The following is a 22091-nucleotide window of genomic DNA, read 5'->3' as shown; positions in this document are numbered from 1 at the left end:
AATGGAAGAAGAAGTGGTCATTTAGTCCTTCGTTAGTGTTTAGTGATGGATTATTTGGAGGTGGTTGATAAAGGAAAGTACCAATAAAAAAGCACAGATTTTCATGCTGTGACAACCCTATTAGCTTTGTGACCTTGATCAAATTTACAAACACTGGTGATTTTTTTTATATGCATTTATATGTATAAATATATCTATGTATATACACAAACATATACACTGATAAACATTCATACATATATAGGGCATGGTTATCTTACAATTAAAAATCTTCCAAGACTAATTAATACGTGCATGTGTGTGATTTTTAGGGACAAAATTAGTGATGTGAGTGGTTTACATAAAACAGATGCATAAAGGAGAGAAACAATCTGTTCTAATTTATTTTTTGTGAACAAAATGTAATTGCAATGTGGATCTCAAAATCTTTTGGAAGAAGCTAGTGTGTATATGTAAAAAAATAATAAAATAGTTAATATTATAAAAATAAAAATATTTATAATCATCATAATAATCAACAATTATTTGCGGTTGGTAGATAGAGGAAAGCAGCAATAAAACAGTGCAGATTTCACAATATGACAAACCTTGATCAAATCTACAAAGGCTAGTGACATTATATACACAGATATATGCATATGTATAAATGTGTATGTATGCATGTATTTATGTACACAAACATATAAACTGATGAACATCCATATGTATGTATATATATGATATATGTATACGTATATATATGTATACATATATCGATAGATAGATCGATAGATAGATAGATAGATAGATATAAATATAGTGCGTGGCTGTCTTACAAATAAATCCAAAGTCTTACAAGAACAATAAAGAGAGTTTGTGTGTGTGTGTGTTTGTGTGTGCATGCATGAATGTATGATTGTTAGGGAAGAAATTAGAGATGTATATAAGAAAGAAGCAATCTGCTCTGATGTTTTATGTGAACAATATGAAATTGTAATGTGTTACTCAATTTTTTTTGGAAGAAGCTAGTGTATATATGAAACCAATAAAATATTTAACATTTTTTAAAAATCAAAGACAGAAAATGGTTTCTTGAGACTCTGTTAAGAATGAATTAAGAAATTATATTAACTTCTCATTCAATGTAGTTAAATGTTGGTTCTTTAGGTGGAAACACAATCTCTATTCTTTGACATCTGTTTATCTGTAATCATCAAGTTTCAGGTAGAAAAATTATTTACAAATCTTTAGAACTCACAATTGTGTATACCTTTTTGTCAGTATCCTCTGACATCACAGTTCTATTATAGCATCTCTTAAGAATTTTTAAACTTACCTGACAAAAGAAAGACACTGTGCTCATCACTTGATCCTGGTAGAGAGAAGTGATTTTTATTTAGTGTCATTTGGGATCTAAAGTAAGAAATCTCTGCTCCATCTTTTGTATTTTGTGAGAACATGTGACTAATTTATTAACAGTTACACCAAAAGGGAAAACACTTTTTTTCTTCTCTCTGAATGATGCAATGATTCAGATGATGTCAGGATTCAATGGGAAACTTCTTTTCACTTTAAATTATATAGTATTTTCTCTAGATTAATGTCTGAAAGGAAATCTCAGTTCATAGAGACTTTTTATGTTGATAATGAAATATAATTATCAAGATTCCACTGAAGTGAGAAGGGTGGTGGTGAAAGCTAATGTTTTCAACTGATTATGAATCCTAAACCTTACAACCTTAATTCAGAATTTTAGCAAAGTGTCAGGATACAAAATAAATCCACATAAATCCTCAGCATTCTTATATATCACCAACAAAATGCAACAGCAAGAGATACAAAGAGAAATTCCATTCCAAACAAATGTTGAGAGCATAAAGTATTTGGGAATCCATCTACCAAAGAATAGTCAGGAATTATATGAGAAAAATTACAAAACACTTGCCACAAAAATAAAGTCAGATTTAAATAATAGGAAAGACATTCAGTGCTCTTGGATAGGCCGAGCAAATATAAGAAAGATGACAATACTCCCCAAACTCATCTATTTATTTAGTGCTATACCAATCAGACTCCCAAGAAACTATTTTAATGACCTAGAAAAAATAACAACAAAATTCATATTGAAGAATAAAAGGTCGAGAATCGCAAGGGAACTAATGAAAAAAAAAAGTCAGAGGAAGGTGGTCTAAGTGTACCTGATCTAAAGCTATATTATATAGCAGCAGTCACCAAAACCATTTGGTACTGGCTAAGAAATAGAACGGTAGATCATTGGAACAGATTAGATACAAAGGACAAAAAAGGGTACATCTATAGCAATCTAATCTTTGACAAACCCAAAGATACCAACATTAGGGACAAAAATTCATTATTCGGAAGAAACTGTTGGGAAAACTGGAAATTAGTATGGCAGAAATTAGATATGGACCCACACTTAACACCATATACCAAGATAAGATCAAAATGGGTCCATGATTTAGGCATAAAGAATGAGATCATAAATATATTAGAGGAACAGAGAATAGTCTACCTCTCAGACCTGTGGAGGAGGAAGGAATTTATGAGCAGAGAAGAATTAGAGATCATTATTGATCACAAAATAGAAGATTTTGATTGCATCAAACTAAAAAGTTTCTGTACAAACAATATTAATGCAAATAAGATTAGAAGGGAATTAACAAATTGGGAAAATATTTTTGAAAGGAAAGGTTCTGACAATATATAGAGACCTGACCCTGATTTATAGGAAACCAAACCATTCTCCAATTGATAAATGGTCAAGGGATATAAACAGACGATGAATTGAAACTATTTCCACTCATATGAAAGAGTCTTCCAAATCACTACTGATCAGAGAAATGCAAATTAAGACAACTCCGAGATACCACTACACACCTGTCAGATTGGCTAAAAATGATGAATGTTGGAGGGGATGTGGGAAAACTGGGACACTGATACATTGTTGGTGGAGTTGTGAAAGAATCCAGCCATTCTGGAGAACAATTTGGAACTATGCCCAAAAAGTTGTCAAACTGTGCATACCCTTTGACCCAGCATTACTGTTACTGGGATTATATCCCAAAGAAATACTAAAGAGTGGAAAGGGACCTGTATGTGCCGAAATGTTTGTGGCAGCTCTTTTTGTTGTAGCTAGAAACTGGAAGTTGAATGGATGTCCATCAATTGGAGAATGGTTGGGTAAATTGTGGTATATAAAGGTTATGGAATATTATTGCTCTGTAAGAAATGACCAGCAGGAGGAATACAGAGAGGCTTGGAGAGACTTAAATCAACTGTTGCTGAGTGAAATGAGCAGAACCAGAAGATCACTATACACTTCAACAACAATACTGTATGAGGATGTATTCTGATGGAAGTGGAAATCTTCAACATAAAGAAGATCCAACTCACTTCCAGTTGATCAATGATGGACAGAAATAACTACACCCAGAGACGGAACACTGGGAAGCTAATGTAAATTGTTAGCACTACTGTCTTTCTACCCATGTTACTTATACCTTCGGAAGCTAATAATTAATGTGCAACAAGAAAATGGTATTTACACACATATATTGTATCTAGGTTCTATTGTAACACATGTAAAATGTATGGGATTACCTGTCATCGGGGGGAGGGAGTGGAGGGAGGGAGGGGATAATTTGGAAAAATGAATAAAAAAAAAAGAAAAAAAAAGTAAAGGTTCTGAGAAAGGTCTCATTTCCAAAATATATAGAGAACTGACCCTAATTTATAAGAAACCAAACCATTCTCCGATTGGTAAATGGTCAAAGGATATGAATAGACAATTCTCAGATGATGAAATTTAAACTATATCCACTCATATGAAAGAGTGTTCCAAATCACTACTGATCAGAGAAATGCAAATTAAGACAACTCTGAGATACCACTATACACCTGTCTGATTGGCTAAGATGACAGGAACAAATAATGATAAATGTTGGAGGGGATGTGGGAAAACTGGGACACTAATACATTGCTGGTGGAGTTGTGAAAGAATCCAGCCATTCTGGAGATCAATTTGGAACTATGCCCAAAAACTTCTCAAAGTGTGCATACTCTTTGACCCAGCAGTACTACTACTGGGCTTATATCCCAAAGAAATACTAAAGAGCAGAAAGAGACCTGTATGTGCCAAAATGTTTGTGGCAGCTCTTTTTGTTGTAGTTAGAAACTGGAAGATGAATGGATGTCCATCAGTTGGAGAATGGTTGGGTAAATTATGGTATACGAAGGTTATGGAATATTATTGCTCTGTAAGAAATTACCAGCAGGAGGAATACAGAGAGGCTTGGAGAGACTTACATCAACTGATGCTGAGTGAAATGAGCAGAACCAGAAGATCACTGTACACTTCAACAACAATACTGTATGAGGATGTATTCTGATGGAAGTGGAAATCTTCAACATAAAGAAGAGCCAACTCACTTCCAGTTGATCAATGATGGACAGAAATAACTACACCCAGAGAAGTAACACTGGGAAGTGAATGTAAATTGTTAGCACTAATATCTGTCTGCCCAGGTTACATGTACCTTTGGATTCTAAAGTTTATTGTGCAAGAAGAAAATGATATTCACACACATGTATTGTACCTAGACTATATTGTAACACATGTAAAATGTATGGGATTGCCTGTCATCGGGGGGAGGGAATAGAGGGAGGGAGGGATAATTTGGAAAAATGAATACAAGGGATAATAGTATAAAATATATATATATATATATATATAATAAAAAATTAAAAAAAAAAAAAAAGAAATTACCAGCAGGAGGAATACAGAGAGGCTTGGAGAGACTTACATCAACTGACGCTGAGTGAAATGAGCAGAACCAAAAGATCACTATACACTTCAACAACAATACTGTATGAGGATGTATTCTGATGGAAGTGGAAATCTTCAACATAAAGAAGATCCAACTCACTTCCAGTTGATCAATGATGGACAGAGGTAGCTACACCCAGAGAAGGAACACTGGGAAGTGAATGTAAATTGTTAGCACTAATGTCTGTCTGCCCAGGTTACATGTACCTTCGGAATCTAATGCTTATTGTGCAAAAAGAAAATGGTATTTACACACATGTATTGTATCTAGGTTCTATTGTAACACATGTAAAATGTATGGGATTTCCTGTCATCGGGGGCGAAGGAGTAGAGGGAGGGGGGATAATTTGGAAAAATGAATACAAGGGATATTATAAAAAATTATAATAAAAATAATTTAAAAAAATAAAATAAAATAAAATAACTTTTAAAAATCTTATGAAAATTCAGGGAATCCTTCTCTTACAGATGAAACTGAGGTTCAAACAGGTTACATGACTTATCTAAGAGGTTTCAAAATCATTTTCCTTACAACAATCCTTTGAGGTAGGTAGTGCTACTATTATTACTCTAGTCTTACAGATTAAAAGAACCAAGGAGGGAATTAGTGACTCAGCTACTAAGTGATTGAGCAAAGATTCAAGCCTAAGTATGTGTTGCTCTTTCCATTACACCATTGCTTCTCACCCATGCCACTTCTGCTTTCAATGTTTCTTTTCTGCCAAACTTTGTCCCTCTTCTCTGCATAGCCTTCACATAACACCTTCTGGTTTCAGTCTCTTCTATCACTTCAACAAGCTTCCCTGAGCAGCTGTCTTACTTTCATAAAAATCTAAAGGTCCACATTTTTATGTGTAAGAAAATACATTTTAATATACTTCTGTGATTTTGCTTGTCTGCTCACATGTTTTCTATTTGTTTCTTCCATTAATATGTAAGTTTCTTGAGGACAGAAGTGATGCCATCTGCTTTAGTTATAAATTGGAATAGTACCTGATGGAGTGCTTTTCACTTAGACTTAATGAAATATTACTGTTTAGGTCTTAGATGATTAATAATTAAATGTGAAAATATAATTCATTGCAGGTAAGTGAAAAAGTATGGTTATACACAACTGTTTGGACATGTATACATATATTGTATTTAATTTATACTCTAACATATTTGTATTGGTCGACCTGCCATCTAAGGGGGGGGAGGGGAAAAATTAGAACAAAAATTTTGGCAATTGTCAATGTTGTAAAATTACCCATGCAAATATCTGGTAAATAAAAACTATGAAAAAAACTATGGTTATACAGTAAGGCCTTAGCTGATAAGTGACTTGGTATAACCAAAAGCCAAAAGGAAAGATGATGTATTCTATATGTGACTTATAGGCTTAAATCCAACATGATAATCAAGTCTATAACAATGTCCAATATAAGGCACAGCTTTTACAAATATTAAATCTAGAGCTCTGATTTTGACATTTTAATTTCTCTTAAATATTCTCATTCTGTGTAACAATGAAATAATTAACCTATATTAGCCAAGCTCAGACTTCAAGTGATCATCAAGTCTGTATCATCTTTGCAATAAGAAAACAACAATAAAAGATACTAATAAAGCAATTAAAAAAACACAACTAAATTATCAACAGCCAAAATTTATTTTTTATAGGAAATAAACAATCTCAACTACTGGTAAAAAATTTAGCCTTTAAAAATAAATGATAAAAGCATGGAACATCCTCATCTTCAGAGGACAAAGTGCCCCATAGTATAGTCATCAAACCTATGAAACAGATAAAGTCTAATAAAGTATCAGTTAGATGAAAAACTACAAATTCTAGTCTAAGACTTCCAGCAATCCTAATTTTTTGTATCATTTCAAAAGGCAAGTTAGAATCATTATGGATTCTTACTAATTTGATTACACTTAGTTCTATCAACAAATGTTCTACTGGAAGATAGTGGAAGAAACAGGTTAATGGTTTGAGTTATTCAATTCAAATGGCTCTTCAAATAATAATAAACAATATGAAGCTAAGACACATTACATATTCTATTTGACACAAACTTTTTTTTTTTTAATATGTTACCCAGATTTTTAAGTAAAAGTGTATTTCCATAATATATACAAGCGCACTCTGCTCAGGTTCAGTGAGACTCAGGGCTCACTAAGGGCCAAATACTCTCCTTGGGGGCTTTCTCTTGTGTCCTACAGCTTTCTGTATGTTTTACCAAAGACAGATGCAGGAAGTTCCAACGCTAGTCATCACTGTCACTGCCAGAAACACTCAGTTGTAAATCTTCTCTCAAAGTGCTCATCAGCCGGTTATTCCCGGGGAACTGGATGCTGTGGTTCCCCACAGGGTTGCTGTGAGGGAGAGGAGGATGCTGGGAGGACAAGGCTCTGTTGGCGGATTTCTCCTCTTCACTGCTGGAGCTGTCAGAGTTGGAGGAGTTGCTGTCACTGAGGGTCCTTATCTGCTTCATCTCGGCTGTCAGCTCTCTCTTAATGTCCTCCAACTGCAGTTCATCTGAAGGATGGTCTTTCACAGGACAAGTTTTTGGTTTAACCGGTGCCTTCCCTGCAGCTCTGAATGCTATGGGAGCCGGGGGTGCCCGTGAAGGGGGCGGTTGCACTGGCGCGTGGATTCTGCTCCCTCCCTCAGTTCTTGTCTTCTTGACCTGCACACTGCTGCTGAGTTTTTCCAACACATATTCCCCGGTATCCCGATTAATGATGAGAATACAGTCTCTCTCATAGGGTCTTTTGTTTCCTTTGAAAACAGTCATTGGGGCTGCAGATCCAGGGTAATGAGGCAGCGTGACCGTGACCTCGTCCCCCTTGCCCACCTCGAGCTCACCTTCCCCCGATGGGTCTACAGAGGCCGGCTTGAAATCATAGCGGATGGTGTGGAAGGAGGACTTGGGCCTCATCTGGAAGCTGTCCCCAAGGGTCAGGTAGTGCTCCTTGCCGTCCAACAAAGGATTCCTGGTGCTCTTCATGGCTCTTTCCCTGTCCGGAAGCTGGCTGTAGTCACTGCCTGGTGCAGCTCCTGGGGCGGCTCCCTCAGTGCTTCCCAGTATAGGAGTGCTCAGGACTACCTCCTCAGACCCTCAGGGCCTGCCCAGCAAGCTCAGTCTATGGAGCTTGAGACTATGATTCCCAGGATCTTGGCTTCCAGCCCCACACTGGGCGTCAAAATGTGTTCTCCTTGGTTTCCCGGAGGTCTCTGGACAAACCTTCCTTTCAACCGAGTAGTAACCTGGAGGATAGTCAGGTGTTAATGTCCAAAGTCTTGGTGTCCTTACCTGGCCCGGGCTAGCTTGGTCTCCATGGAGGAAATGCAGGACAAGCGAACCACTCTGGTGGTATGAGATGGAGGGAAGCTCTCTGAGTCTCAGGGCTTCTGCTCCAGCCACCACAATGATGGACCATGGAATGAGTATCAGGCTGACTTTGTCCCCATTTATATGCTCTGATTACATCATCAGAGGTGTGAATCTTGTGGGACTCTAGTAAGTACTAAGTACATGTTTTGAACTAGAGAACTAGTAAACACCAAGCAAAGTACTTAACCATTTACTTAATTCCATTGAGTTCCCACCTTGTAAGAATCTTTATTTCAAGTACAGAGTTCTGGCCCAACAGAATTCCTTAAAAAATAGGAATGTCCATATAGGAAAAAAAAAAAAAAACTTGCATAAACTCATGGAAGAAAAAAATCTGTTGAAAATAGAATTTGGTAAGTGAAAACTAATGAATTCAAGAGAGTTCAGGAGACTTCAAAAAACAACAAACAGTCAAAACAATGTACAAATTGAAGAAAGTGTGAGCTCCCTCTTTGGAAAAATGAATTTTCTGAGGGAAAAAAAAGATCAAGAAGAGATCATTTAATAACTATTTGATAATTCAAAAAACATGATTGAAGAACTTAGAAATCACATTTCAAGGAATGATGTAGAAAAACTGCTCCCAATCCTAATTCAGTTCCAATTGATCAGTGTTGAACAGAACTAGCCACACAGAATGAAAGAACACTGGGAAATACGTGTGGACTGCTTGAATTTTTGTTTTTCTTCCCAGGTTATTTTTACTTTTCTAAATCCAATTTTTCTTGTGTAACAAAATAATTGTATAAATATGTATACATATATTGTATTTTAGATATCATTTAATATTTTTAATGTGTATGAGACTACCAGCCATCTAGGGGAGGGAGTGGAGGAATGGAAGGGAAAAGTTGGAACAGAAATGCTTGCAAGGGTCAATGTTGAAAAATTACCCATGCATATGTTCTATCAATTAAAAGCTATAATAAAAATAATAAATTCATCCAATTCACTTTTCTCCAGATGCCAATTGTTTCTGATTTTCTAAAATTCTTCTCTTAATTTCATTCTCATTTTTTGCTATATTTAACTTGTTCTATGAGAGAAAAATTGGGCTACACAATACTATAATTTTGCCATTTGCTCCTGTATGTAACTCATTTATCCTTTTTTTTTTTTTCTTTTAAAAATTTGGATGCTGTGCCATTTGGTGCCTATAGGTTTGTCTTGAGATAATTTTTCATTGTCAGTGATGCCTTTTATTTTTTAATAAAGGAAATGTAGTTTTCATGTCCATCCCTTTTGTGTTGTAGAAGCTGTTCAGGGAAGATTGACTTTGGTGTGAAGACTACCAAACTTCTTTTAAGTCAGCTTTTCCCCTTTGCTATCCCCTGATTCACTTAACTTTCACCTGTAGCTCCAGCAATTCATTGCATACACAGTATACACACCCTAGTAAACCATTTCAATAGACAGTTTAAATCAGGTAGAGGGTAAACAAGGGGTCTCAAATCTATGAGGGATTTGGTTAATGTTCCCAATCCAGGTATTTGAAGATGCCCTTGTGGAATGGCCAATTTAGAATATGTATTTCAATGACCATGCAGAAAGTAGATTCTGTGCAATGCTTAGAATTTTTTGAGACATAAAAGACCCTAAGAAGGATGGGGAGCTGGATGGCATAGTGAATAAAGTACTGACCCTGAAGTGAAGAGCACCTGAGTTCAAACCAGACTCCAGATACTTAAACACTTGTTAACACTTAAACAGTTGTTAACACGGTACTTGTTAACACAACACTTTTTAGTTGTTTGACTTTGGGCAATACATTTAATTGCCTTTAAAAAAAAAAAAAAGAAAGTAAAAGAAACATTATACACACACACACACAAACACACACAAACACACACACACACACATATATATATATATATATATATATATATATATGCATATATATGAAGTCATCCTTTGGATGTTCTTGTACCAATGCATCATCCACTCTCTGGAACAGAGAGTGAGGCTGACAACTTCAAGTAACCCTGCCTCCTTTTAAACAGATTTATTTTTGAGTAAAAAAAATATCACACAACATTTTATTGCTATGACTGAGTTAATTTATCTTGGTGGTATACTTTCTAAGGAAATACACATAGCAGGAGATATTGATGCATGCATTAATAGAGTTAGCTCAGTGTTTTGCAGAGAAGAGATATTAGACTTCCTGTCAAACTAAAGTTCTATAGAACCATTGTGCTGACTTCATTGGAAGGACATATACTGAGCCTACTATGTAATACTGTGAACATATGGAAGAAAAACAGGACTATTTTTCTCAACTACTCCTTATCTTACTAACCATTTTTATGGGTATACTTATGTGTTAGTCTCTATGGTAGAGGTTAGGAGAGGAAAAAAATGTCAAAAATATTTCCAGATGCCTAGTGTGGGAAAACAGCATGTGCATAGCACTATATATTTCAAATAGATGATTGATTTGGCAGTGTGAGATGACATTTTAGAATAATTTTTGAACATGTAAAATAATCATGAAAATGCATTTTCTATATGGAAAGTTAAATATGAATTATATATACAAACTATAACTGAAAAGAATAGTATGAAATCAAATAAACACACTTAAAACTTGGAACAATACCTCATTATTATTTGAAGGATTAAGCTCAAGTTTAATTTAAAATTAAAAGTCAAGAAATAAGCTTTAAACATGAGCAAACAAGAAAAGAAGATTACTTTAAAACAGCTGCAGTGGTGACAAGGAAAATTAAGACACAAACTAAGAAGAACACAATGATGTCAACATAGATAAAAGAAAAGCCTCAAAGAAGAAACAAGTGAATTAGACACAATATCCACTCCCCCAAATCATTGAAGAGCTAAATTTATTTAAAAACTAAATAAGATGAAGAGAAGAAAAATGGGGGAAATGAGTGGAAAAAGACAATTATGAAAATACAACTGAAGCCTTTCTAAGAGAGGCAAAAAAAATAAAGAAAATGATACTTTAAAAACATAATTGACCAAACTATAAAAGAAGTAGGAAAAAAAAAACTTCATGATAAAGAAAATTCCTTGTAATGTTCATGCTAGCTTTCTGATGGTCCTCCAGTCAGGCCGTGGTCTCAACAGGATAGACCCTAAGAGAATGGCCACAAATAGATTCTAGAGTCTTTATTGTCTCCATCACATCTCTTCTGCAATCTGAGTCTGTCAATCTCCTTTACATTGTCTGTCAGTCTGCTCCTACCTTGGTGTTCATCTCTCCCAGTCTCCTCCTGGAGTCTGTGACAGTCTACTAGTCTGACCCAGTCTTGATCTTAGTGGAGAAGTGCAGGAGGAGGGAGAGCCAACAGGAGAGAACAGTCAAAGATGGAACATCTCATTTCCAGTCCTTCTCAACCCTTCTGAGACTGTCTCTGCCTCAGATGGACATTGGTCTTAGTGGAGAAATGAAGGAGGACAGGCCTTCCTAGAAGCAAAAATTCTCCAGCTAGTCCTTGCTGTCCCACAACCATCAGCAAACCTCTTACTGACATCCCTTCCCGAAAGCAGGCCACTACTCTTTTTTTTTTAAATAGCTTTTTATTGACAAGATATCTTTTTCAATATATGTTCAAGATAATTTTTCAGCATTGGCCTTACAAAACGTTTTGGTCCAACTCTTTCCCTCCCTTCCCCCTACCACCTCCCCTAGATGAAGGGTAGAACCATACATGGTAAATAAATTAAAGTCAGCAGTTCAGTAGTTCTGTGTGATCCTCACTGGGGTTCTTTGATCCTGGAACTGTTTTTGGCTGTTCACAACACTTTTTTTTTCTTTGACTTGAATACTCTGTATTTGAGTATTTCTGACTTGGGGTTTCTTTCAAAAGGTGAAAGCGATAGAGTGGGAGTTTCTATTTTTACTTTGTCTTATACTTCCAACATATCTAGGAAGTTTTTTTTTTGTTTTTTTGTTTGTTTGTTTGTTTGTTTTTATGATACCCAGATTTTGAGGTAAAAGTGTATTCCCATAATATATACAATCACACTCTGCTCAGGTTCAGTGAGACTCAGGGCTCACTAAGGGTCAAATGCTGTCCTTGGCGGTGGGTTTCTGCTTGTGTTCTCCAGCTTTCTGGATGCAACAAAGACAGATGCAGGAAGTCCCAACACTAGACATCACTGTCACTGCAGGAGCCACTCAGTTGTAAATCATCTCCCAATGTGCTCATCAGCCAGTTATTCCCGGGGAGCTGCTGCTGTTCCCCAGAGCGTTTCTGTGACAGGACTGGAGAGGAGGATGGCCTTGAGGAAGAGTCTCTGGAGGCGGGCTCCTCATTTTCACTGCTGGAGCTCTGGGAATCAGAGGACCTGCTGTCCCTGAGGGTCCCCATCTGCTTCATATCAGCTCTCAGAGCTAGCTCTCTCTCTCTCTCTCTTCCCTCCTTCTTTTCCCTTTTTTTTCTTATTTTTTAACAATAAGTATTTATAGAAAGAACTTCACAAAGGTGATTTCTGTACAGAAATCACAATTCCAAACGCTGCTTCAGTAGTCAGTGAAATAGCACTTTTCAAGATGAGAACTTTTACCTGGTTTACAAATCTGGGGAGTTTTTACTTTTGTAATATAACGTTTAATCCTTCCTAGCCTAAGACAAGAGCCAGGCATCCATGGGCACCAGCAGCACAAGCTCTTCTAAAGCCTCCAGGTGACAGGCAATCTGAGAGGTTACCATTGCTTCCTTTCCTCATCTTGCATTAAAAAAAATCCAATGATTGCTCCAGGGTTTAAAGTTCTTTAACAGTCTTATCTTGTGTTAGGGAATGTTTAACAGGCTTCTTATCAGCCATTCTCTTTCAGTGTCAGATATTTCTTAGATTTTCTCCTTGGTTTTTAGGTCTTTCTCTTTTTCTATCTCTCTCTGATGGGCAAAGTGAATACCACTCGTTGGTTTAAAAAAAGGCCTATCTACCACCAAGTGGATAAAAGACAAGCGATCAAAAGATTTATAATGGGTCAAATCCATTTGCCAGATTTCAGTGGGTCTCCAACCATGAGGGTTCTTCCCTGGAGGGAGTGTAGGAGCATGGAAAGGAAGGCAAGCTGTACAGCTTTTTACTGTGCTCCTAGCTTCCTCTCTTGTTATTCCAAATTGTAAAGGTAAAGCTCCAGCAGCTTGATGATATTTAGAATGAGATTCTTGTGCTTCCTGAAATAAAGGAGCACTGGATAACATATGTAAAAGGCTATCTTCCTTTGAATTTCCATCAAAAGTAGTACCTGGAAGTCCACTATGTAAGTGCACATGCAAGATATAACTCTTGCCTGGATGCTTTCTCACTTGCTCTGGAAGTTCCTTAAAGAGCTGAAAAATATTAGAGGCTGCAAATTTTATTTGGGCTGTGGCAATTCTTTGTACTACACCTACTGAATAGACTGTACTGGCCCTGAAGTGAAGAGCACCTGAGTTCAAACCAGACCCCAGATACTTAAACACTTGTTAACACAATACTTGTTAACACTTCACACTCTTTCTCACTTGGAATCCTTCTCTGGGAGCAGTTTTCTTTTCTGTAAAGTCTTTTCCTCTGTGAGCAAGTTTCCAGCCAGCCTCTTCTTATTCTTCCTAAATGCTGGCTCTGAATCTCCTCCAGCTCTAGTCTTCCCCAATGCAGACTGCTTCCCATCTGAATCAGTCATTGTATTTACATATCCTGGGTAATAAGTAAGAGCTAGCATGATGCTCCCAGGTGTGTGTCTGGGACTGTACCTTGCAGGGATTACAGAAATGCTCTCTTTTTGTACCTGATGATGTCTCTGATTAGTTAATTGGATTGGGAAGGGGGTCTTTCTCACCACTACTCTTTGCTACATTTAATTTTGGCATATTTGTTTCTATATTTAAGCTCTCTTTCCTAAAATTTCAGGGGAAAAACATGATGAAAATTATCTTCCACAAAGATGCTACTCCCTTAAGCCCCCCACCACTAAAAACGCTTGAAAGTATAGGAATAAATGGAATATTCCTTAGAATAATCAGGAGCATAAATTTAAAACCTCCAGTAAGCCTAATATGCAATGGAGATAAACTGGAACCTTTCCCAATAAGATCAGGAATGAAACAAGTTTGCCCACTGTCACCATTACTATTCAATATAGTACCAGAAACTCTAGCCTTGGCAATAAGATCCAAGAAAGAGATTCAAGGAATTAGAGTAGGAAATTAGGAAATCAAATTATCATTCTTAGGGGACCCGGGGCGCTCAGTGAGGTGGTAGCAGTGGCGGTAGCAGCAGAGGCAGTGGCTGCTGCTCTGCGGGAGGGTGTAGGCCAGGTCCGAGTGGCCAGGTCCCAAAAGCTGGAGGACCAGGGAAGAGTGCTCAAGCTGCTGCCCATGTGTGGAGGTGTGCACCTTGCCCCCTCCCCCTTCACCCCACTTCCTTTCCCCACCTCCCTGCCCCGGTTGGGGGGCAGCCTCGCAGCTCTCTCCTTCCTCCCCTCACCTGGCTCGGAGCAGCCCCTAAAGTCACCTTGGCCATGATCCTCCTGGAGGTGAACAACCGCATAATGGAGGTGAAGCTCATAATCAAGTGCCGCAGGTAACAAACCAGAAGCAGTAGAAGTAACATTTGCAGACTTTGATGGAGTCCTTTATCATATTTCAAATCCCAAATGGAGACAAAACAAAAGTGATGGTCAGAATTTCTTTGAAATTATACAAGGAACTTCAACCACATGGAGCTCATGAGTTGTTGTAGAGGGTATATGGAAGTTTCTTGGTAAATCCAGAGTCAGGATACAAAGTCTCTTTGCTATATGACATTGAGAACCTTCCTGCATTAAAGGACTCCATCATGCATCAGGCTGGAATGTTGAAAAGAAACTGTTTTGCCTCTGTCTTTGAGAAATTCTTCAAATTCCAGGAAGAGGGAAAAGAGGGAGAAAGCAGGGCAATAATCCATTAGAGAGATGATGAGACAATGTATGTTGAGTCTAAGAAGGATTGAGTTACAGTTGTCTTTAACACAGTATTTAAAGATGATGATGATGTGGTGATTGGAAAGGTGTTCATGCAGGAATTCAAAGAAGGCCACAGGGCTAGCCACACAGCTCCACAGGTCCTCTTTAGCCACAGGGAACCTCCTTTAAAGTTGAAACACACAGATGCTGCTGTGGATGATAATATTGGCTATATCACTTTTGTGCTGTTCCCCTGCCACACCAAGGCTAATGCCAGAGGCAACATCATTAACTTGATTCACACATTCTGGGATTACTTGCACTATCACATCAAATGCTCCAAGGTCTATATTCACACAGGAATGCTGGCAAAGACATCTGACTTCCTCAAGGTGCTGAACGGCACACACCCAGATGCAGAAAAAAAGGAAATGAAAACCATCATGGGGAAGACGTTTTCATCCCGTTAAACTCATGGGAACAGTCAAAGTTGGAAGCTGAAGACAAGGCTGGAGCGCTTGCTACCAGATAACCGGAGCTCTGAATGTTGCACCTCTACAGATTCTAAAGGAATTCTCCCATTTTGGTTCTATTTTGTATGTTTGGAAAATAATCTGCAGAATCAAGCTGTGTTTGCAAAGACTTCATAGTTCCCAAGAATTAAAAAAAAAAAAAAAATTCCACTTTGATCAATTTAATTCTTTTTCTTTATCCCTCCCTCCCTCATCCCCACCACCACCCTCTCTCACCCTCTCTCCAAGCTGTTTCGCTTTGCAATATGTTACTGGTAATGAGTTGCAGAAAATACAATATTAACGTGTTTTTCTCCTAAGTATTTGAGTTTAAAACTCCTGTATCTAAATATACGGTTGGGGACATTAATAAAGAAGAATCTTTCTATCTTAAAAAAAAAGTTATCACTCTTTGCAGATGGCATGATGGTATACTTAGAGCACCCCAAAGACTCTGCTAAAAAGCTATTAGAAATAATTCAGAATTTTACCAAAGTTTCAGGATACAAAATAAATCCACATAAATCCTTAGCATTTTTATACATTGCCAACACAATCCAACAGCAAGAGATACAAAGAGAAATTCCATTCAAAATAATGGTCATTAGTATGTAGTATAAAATATTTGTGAATATATCTACCAAAGGAGAGTCAGGAATTATATGAGCAAAATTATGAAACACTTGCCACAAAAATAAAGTCAGATTTAAATATTTGGAAAGACATTCAGTGCTCTTGGATAGGCCTAGTGAATATACTTAAGATGAAAATACTCACTAAACTAATCTATTTATTTAGTGCTATACCAATCAGACTCCCAAGAAACTATTTTAATGACCTAGAAAAAATAACAACAAACTTCATATGGAACAAAAGGTCGAGAATTTCAAGGGAAGTAATGAAAAAAAAATTAAATGAAGGTGGTCTGGCTGTACGTGATCTAGAACTATATTATACAGCAACAGGCACCAAAACCATTTGGTATTGACTAAGAAATAGACAAGTTGATCAGTGGCATAGGTTAGGTTCACAGGGCAAGATAGTGAATAAAAATAACAATCTAGTGTTTGACAAACCCAAAGATCCCAAATTTGGGGATAAGAATTCATTATTTGACAAAAACTGCTGGGAAAACTGGAAATCAGTATGGCAGAAACTAGGCATGGACCCACATTTAACACCACATACTAAGATTAGATCAAAATGGGTCCAAGATTTAGGCATAAAGAATGAAATTATAAATAAATTGGAGGATCATGGGATGGTTTATTATTATTTGAAGGATAAAGCTCAAGTTTAATTTAAAATTAAAAGTCAAGAAATAAGCTTTAAACATGAGCAAACAAGAAAAGAAGATTACTTTAAAACAGCTGCAGTGGTGACAAGGAAAATTAAGACACAAACTAAGAAGAACAATGATGTCAACATAGATAAAAGAAAAGCCTCAAAGAAGAAACAAGAGAATTAGACACAATACCCCCTCCCCCAAATCATTGAAGAACTAAATTTATTTAAAAACTAAATAAGTAGAAGAGAAGAAAAAAATGGGGAAATGAGTGGGAAAAGACAATTTTGAAAATATAATGGAAGCCTAAGAGAGGCAAAAAAATAGTAAAGAAAATGATACATTAAAAACAGAATTGACCAAACTATAAAAGAAGTAGGAAAAAAAAAAACTTCATGATAAAGAAAATTCCTTGTAATGTTCATGCTAGCTTTCTGATGGTCCTCCAGTCAGGCCGTGGTCTCAACAGGATAGACCCTATGAGAATGGCCACAAATAGATTCTAGATCATCACGTATCTTCTGCAATCTGTGTCTGTCATTCTCCTTTACATCGTCTGTCAGTCTGGTCCTTCCTTAGTCTTCATCTCTTCCAGTCTCCCCCTGCAGACTGTGACAGTCTGCTTGTCTGACCCAGTCTTGATCTTAGTGGAGAAGTGCAGGAAGAGGGAGAGCCAGCAGGAGAATAGTCAAGGATGGAACTTCTCATTTCCAGTCCTTCTCAACCATTCTGAGTCTTTCTCTGGCTCAGATAGACCTTGGTCTCAGTGGAGAAATGATGGAGGATAGGCTTTCCTAGAAGGAAAATTCTCCAGCTAACCCTTGCTGTCCCACAACCATCAGCAAACCTCTTACTGACATCCCTTCCCAAAAGCAGGCCACTACTCTTTTTTTTTTTTTTTAATAGCTTTTTATTGACAAGATATCTTTTTCAATATATGTTCAAGATAATTTTTCAGCATTGACCTTACAAAACGTTTTGTTCCAACTCTTCCCCTCCCTTCCCCCCACCGCCTCCCCTAGATGGAGGGTAGAACAATAGTCCTGTGTGATCCTCACTGGGGTTCCTTGATCCTGGAACTGTTTTTGGCTGTTCACAACACTTTTTTTTTCTTTGACTTGAATACTCTGTATTTGAGTATTTCTGATTTGGGCTTTCTATCAGAAGGTGAAAGTGATAGAGTAGGGGTTTCTATTTTTACTTTGTCTTATAGTTCTAACATATCTGGGAAGTTTTTTTTTGTTTGTTTGTTTGTTTGTTTTTTTTTTTTTTTTATGCTACCCAGATTTTGAGGTAAAAGTGTATTCCCATAATATATGCAAGCACACTCTGCTCAGGTTCAGTGAGACTCAGGGATCACTAAGGGCCAAAAGCTCTCCTTGAGGCTGGGTTTCTGCTCCTGGATTTCTTATCCTGTCTTCCAGCTTTCTGGATGCCTCCAAGACAGATGTAGGAAGTCCCAATGCTAGACATTACTGTCACTGCAGGACTCCTTAGTTGTAAATCATCTCCCCATGTGCTCATCAGTAGGTGATTCCCAGGGAGTTGCTGCTGTTCCCCACAGCATTTCTGTGACAGGACTGCAGAGGAGGCTGCCCTTGAGAAAGAGTCTCTGGAGGTGGCCTCCTCATCTTCACTGCTGGAGCTCTGGGAGTCAGAGGGACTGTTGTCACTGAAGATCCCCATCTGCTTGATCTCAGCTTTCAAAGCTCTCCCTCTCCCTCTCCTTCCCCCCCCCTATACACACTCTCTCTCTCTCTCTCTCTATCTCTCTCTCTCTCTCTCTCTCTCTTCTCTCCTTTTCCCTTTTTTCTTATTTTTTTAACAATAAATATTTATAGAAAGAACTTCACAAAGGTGATTTCTATACAAAAAATCACAATTCCAAAGCCTGCTTCAGGAGTCAGTGAAATAGCCCCTTTTCAAGATGAGAGCTTTTACATGGTTTACAAATCTGAGTAGGTTTTGCTTTTGTAATATAACATTTAATCCTTCCTAGCCTAAGACAAGAGCCAGGCATCCATGGGCTCCAGGAGCAGAAGCTGTTCTAAAGCCTCCGGGTGACAGGAGTTGAGCAGAGTCCAGGTAGCCTGTGGCCAGACAAGTCTCTCAGATGGTCAAATTCAATGTAGATGAAAGGAATTCACAGCAAGTTATTGCATGGGTCAGGGAGAGGGCTGTCCACTTGTTCCACTGTTGCCTGGGTGCTTAGCTTGGGTCAAAGGGGGTCAGGGTGGGGGTGGAGGAGGTCAGGAGATGTTGGTTCTAAAATTGAGTTTGTACCAAACATGTGGCTCTGGGCTCCAGGCTGTTATTGTGACTGCAAGAGGCTCTCCATGAAGGCCAGGTCATCAGGATTCTGTCCATAGTCCTCAGAGTTTGGTCTTACCATCGCCTTCACTGCCTTCAGGAGTTTTGTGCTGCTCTTCTTCTTCTAGATCAGCCTCATATTTGGGTTCTTCCTTAACTTTGCCCTCCTCCCAAAGGGTTTCTGCAGCCATAACCTCTCCCAAAGACTTCTGGTCTTCCGCCTTATGCCTCCTAGGCTGGCTTCTTTTTTTGTGGGACCATAGGCCAGGTTTTCTGTTCTGCTCTCTCTTCCTGTCTGTATTTGGTTTTCTCTCCTCCTCAGTCTTTTTCCAGTGTCTGTTTTCCTTAATTTGTCTCCCAGGGAGCTTAGCTTTCAGCACAGCCTTGGTCTCCTTCCAAGCACTCAGTTCGGGGCTAGTGAGTGCTGTAGGCTTCACGTGGTCCAAAGCAGTAATATCTTTTCCTTGCTTCCACAGTTCATAGCGCTCTGGCTGTAGCAGTCTCACAAAAACATCCATTGAAAATTTCACCATATCCTTTCGGCAGGTGCACTGAGTAGCCATCTTGCCATAGTCAATCCATCTCAATGTGGCAAAATTGGTGGCCTCAGCACAGTTGAAACCATGATTGAATCCTGCATGGTATCCATAGGGAAAAGTAATGATGAACTCGCCAGCCTCCTGAGTGATCCGATCAAAAGGGATGCCGTACTTTTTCAAGACGGAGGGAGAGATGAGAGCCGTCTTGTGACGGAGAAAGGCATCACATCCCTGAGAACTTCCTGGGAAAAAGCCTTTTGCCAGGCGTTCCAGACGTTTCCCATGTTCTGGAGGTATGGCATACCAAGACTTGGGCTCCCCAAAGTGCAGGTAATTGATACTGTAGAGATCCATGTCTTCCGTGTGCCAGGGAAAGGTGGTTTTCCACATGCCAAAGTACAGGTAGGGAGTGTTCACCCCTTCTATGATCATCCCACCTTCGTGTTCCACCATGTCCAAAAGGGTGTTCAAATTCCCAATATTCCACTCCTGCACATCAGCATCATATAAAGAACCAGTGATATCAGCGCCGTAAATTGGAGATACAAAAGGCAGGTTCTTCCAGTATTTACGCTCCAGATCTTCAAAATCTTGGTGTGGAGGAGTACAATACTTTTCACTGTTGGCCAAGTGGCGATATTCTCCCACTGTCATGGCTTTCTTCCTCATGTTATACTGGGTAAATAACCCAGATTGTCCTGTCACCACCTGTTGAAGAGGAGCTGGAATCACCATGTCATCAATGTCATCATAACTTTTCCTAGGTCTCCACTCCTTGGGTGGGATCACCTTAGCAAGTCCTGCTCTGTGAGCTCCTTGGGATTCAATGTAGGCCACATATTTCCCAAAGTCCTGAAACTCCTCAATGGTAGGACGGAAGGTCATGATCTTACAACTCGGATTTTGTGGACTTGGATTCTCGGACCCCATGATCCCAAATGTCTCAGTGCCAAACCCAATTGTTGCTGCCTGGCACATCAGCTTCCTTAGTCCCTTGGGTGGTGGCTGGGCCAGCCCCCTCTGGCTCCTTTGTTCTAGCCTGGCCCTTTCACTCTCTGGCTTGGCCGGCATTCTCAGCTGTCTCTTAATGTCCTCCAACTGGAGTTCACCTGGAGGATGGTCTTTCACAGGACAGGTTTTTGGTCCAAAGGGTGTCTTCCCTGGGGCTCTGAGTGCTATGGAAGTCAGTTGTGCCCACTCAGGGGGCAGGTCCACTCTTGCCTGGGTTTTGCTCCCTCCCTCAGTTCTGATCTTCTTGACCTGAACACTGCTACTGAGTTTTTCCAACACATGTTCCTTAGTATCCTGATTAATGATGACAATAGAGTCTCTCTCATAGGGTCTTTTGTTTCCTTTGAAGACAGTCCTTGGGGCTGCACCACTGGGGAAGTGAGGCAGCATGACTGTGATATCATCCTCCTGGTCCACTTGCATTTCTCTGTCCCCCAATGGGTCTGCTGATGCCAGCTTGAAATTATAGCAGCTCTTGTGGAAGGAGGATTTGGGCCTCTTCTGGAAGCTGTCCCCAAGCATCAGGCAGTGCTCCTTTCCATCCAACAGCAGGTTCCTGGTGCACTCCATGGCTCTTTCCCTGATGGGGCAGCTGGCTCTCGTCACCACCTGGTGTAGCTCCTGGGGTGGCTTCCTCAGTGCTTCTCAGTATAGGAGTGCTCAGGACTATCTCCTTAGGCCCTCAGGGCCTGCCCAGCTAGCTCAGCCTATGGAGCTTGAGACTCTGATTTGCAGGATCTTGGCTTCCAGTCCCACACTGGGCGCCAAAATGTGTTCTCCTTGCTTTTTCGGAAGTCTCTGGACAAGCCTTCCTTTCAACTGATTAATCTCCTAGAGGATAATCAGGTGTTAAATCCAAGTTTTTGGTCCCCTTGCCTGGCCTGGGCAAGCTGGGTCTCAGTGGAGTAAATGTAGGACGGACCAACCACTCTGATGTTGTGAGATGGAGTGAATCTCTCTGAGTGTCAGGGCTTCTTCTCCAGCCACCACAATGATGGGCCATGGAATGAGTATCTGGCTGACTTTGTCCCTATTTATATGCTCTGATTACATCATCAGAGGTGTAAACCTTGTGGAACTATAGTAAGTACTAAGTACATGTTTTGAACTAGAGAACTAGTAAACACCAAGCAAAGTACTTAACCATTTACTTAATCAATTCCACTGAGTTAGCACCTTGTAAGAATCCTCATTTCTAGTACAGTTCTCTCCTATAACAATCCCTAAAAAAATAGACATGTCCATATAGAAAAAAAAAAAAAAAGCAATCCTACAGAATCTCATTGAAGAAAAAAATCTGTTGAAAATAGAATTTGGTACGT

At 38.9% G+C, this 22091-nt stretch overlaps 3 pseudogenes; 1 reads left to right on the top strand and 2 right to left on the bottom strand.

The window, feature by feature from the left end:
• Window positions 1–7077: 7077 nt before the first annotated feature.
• On the bottom strand, window positions 7078–7836 carry LOC141547827 (ELL-associated factor 1 pseudogene; annotated as a pseudogene).
• A 6853-nt stretch (window positions 7837–14689) lies between these two features.
• Window positions 14690–15831, top strand: LOC141546420 (actin-related protein 2/3 complex subunit 2 pseudogene; annotated as a pseudogene).
• Window positions 15832–19281: 3450 nt separating this feature from the next.
• Window positions 19282–20709, bottom strand: LOC141546481 (lysine-specific demethylase 4B pseudogene; annotated as a pseudogene).
• Between the last annotated feature and the right edge of the window lie 1382 nt (window positions 20710–22091).

Source organism: Sminthopsis crassicaudata, chromosome 6 (assembly GCF_048593235.1).
Source record: "Sminthopsis crassicaudata isolate SCR6 chromosome 6, ASM4859323v1, whole genome shotgun sequence".
Taxonomy (NCBI): domain Eukaryota; kingdom Metazoa; phylum Chordata; class Mammalia; order Dasyuromorphia; family Dasyuridae; genus Sminthopsis; species Sminthopsis crassicaudata.
This window is presented reverse-complemented; position numbering and strand designations above follow the sequence as displayed.